Here is a 2,387-nt window from a genome sequence, read left to right as displayed (position 1 = left end):
ATGTGCAGTCATGTAAAACATATTTCCATATATTAGTCATGCTGTGAAAGAAGAAACAAAAAAAAAGAAAAAAAATACAAAAAAAATAAAGTGAAAAAAAGTATGCTTTGATCTGCATTCAGAATCCATCAGTTGTTTCTCTGGATGTAGGTAGCATTTTCCATCAAGAATCTTTTGGAATTGTATTTTGGTCATTGTATTGCTGAGAATAGCTGTTTGTTGTTAATTATCCCACAACGTTGCTCTTACTATGTACAATGTCCTCCTGGTTCTGCTCACTTCACTTTGCATCAGTTCATGTAAGTCTTTCCAGGTTTTTCTGAAATCTGCCTCTTTGTCATTTCTTACAGCACAATAGTATTCCATTACATTCATGTACCACAGCTTGTTCAGCCATTCCCCAATTGATGGGCATCCCCTCAACTTCCAATTTTTTTGCCACCACAGAAAGAGCTGCTATAAATGTTGTTGTACATGTGGGTCCTTCCCCCTTTTTTAAGGATTTCTTTGGGATACAGACTTAGTTGTGACCAATTGTTTATCAGGGGACAGTTGTACAACAATATATGACCCCTTACTAAGGGATGTTGATTTTCCGAATGCCTTTGGACCACAAAGAGGGCACCGGCAAAAACACCACTGAGTGACCGCTGAGGTGTGGGTTCCCAAAGCCAAAGCAGAAGCTGATCAAAACTAGATATAACTCATCAAACAATTTTTTTTTGCTTTTTAAAAATTGCCTATCTCCTATCTCTTATCTCTTCCACCACTATTAAAAAAAGAAAAAACAAATGTAATAAATATTCAAAGTGAAGCAAAACAAATTCCCACCTTGTCCATGGCCCCTGAGTTCCGTCACCTCTATCAGTAGGTAGGGAGCATGTTTCCTCATGGGTCCTCTGGAATCATAGTTGGTCATTAGTCGATAAGAGTTCTTAAGTCTTTTGAGACTGTTTGTATTTACATGTTGTCGTTGTTATTGTATAAGCTCTTCTCCTGGTTCTGCTCCCTCCCTTCATTCTGCTTTAGTTTATACAAGTCTTCCCAGGTTTCTCTGAAACCATTCTTTTATCACTTCTTATGGTATACAATAGGATTCTACTACAAAATTTGTTCAGTCATTCCCCAATTGATGGACACCCTCTTAGTTTTCAGTTCTTGTCACTGTAGGAGCTGCTGTCACAATGTGGGCCTTTTTTCCTTTTATCTCTTTGGGGTATAAGGCATAGTGGTGATAGCGAGGTCAAAGGTTATGCACAATTTGGTCATAATTTCAAAATTGCTTTCCAGAATAATTGGACCACTTCACAGCTCTACCAACAGGGCATTAATGTGACTCACCAAAGAATTTTGAGCCAGCCTGGCTATCTCGTGGATTATTGTTTAAAGTTATTCTTCCCTGAGGACCAGAAAGGCTTGGGGCCATATGTCAAGGATGCCCACTTTGAGAATATATGAAGAGAATATATCTGAAAGGGCCAGGAGACATTTTACTATATAACTATATTACTCTTTGGTCCAGCGATCTTACTGCTAGTCATACCCTTCAAGGAAACAAAAAAGGAAAGAAAGGCCCCCAAATGCATTAAAATATGCAACAGAAATTTTTTTTGTGGTAGCCAAGGACTGGAAACAAAGTGGATTCTCATGACTAAGTAATAGCTAAACAAAGTGTGGTATGTAGATGTAATGGAATATGACTGTACCATAAGAGAAAATGAATATGAAGACTACAGAGAAGCATGAGAAGATTTATATGAATTGGTACAAAGTGAAGTAAGCAGAACCTGGCAAACAATATACATAGTGCCTATAAAATGTAAATGGAAAGAATACCACCATTAACAAAAAAAAAAAAAAAAGAAACTGAATGTTGGCCCCAGAGAAAATAAGGAAAAATTCACCTCCCGATCTCTCTCTCTCTCTCTCTCTCTCTCTCTCTCTCTCTCTTTTTTTTACAGAAGCGCAGGACAACAATTATGCATATAGTCAGAATCAGTACATTGATTAATTTTGAAACTCCTTCCCCCCCTTTCATTTATTCTTTATTACAAGAAAAATTTCTTTAGGGAAAGGAGTGAGGGAAGAAATATATTTGTAAAGGAAGGTAATGTGAAAAATTAAACATATTGTTTATAAAAATTAAAAAGAAAAAAGAAATTAACTCTTGCCCCCACCCCTCCCAAAAAAAATCCTTCCTGGATCCATTAACCTTAGATTTGTAGGATTTTCATGCAGTAGTGACCATGACAATTTTTAATTCTTAATTTTTAAAGTTCTGAACTTAAACAATACCAAAATAAAATGTACATTTCCATATAAGCAGCTGAACAGAAAAAAGAGGATTATACATGACACTGAAAATCTCTGTTATATAGAGCTTGCTT

Source organism: Trichosurus vulpecula, chromosome 9 (genome assembly GCF_011100635.1).
Source record: "Trichosurus vulpecula isolate mTriVul1 chromosome 9, mTriVul1.pri, whole genome shotgun sequence".
Taxonomy (NCBI): domain Eukaryota; kingdom Metazoa; phylum Chordata; class Mammalia; order Diprotodontia; family Phalangeridae; genus Trichosurus; species Trichosurus vulpecula.
Note: the sequence above shows the minus strand (reverse complement) of the source record.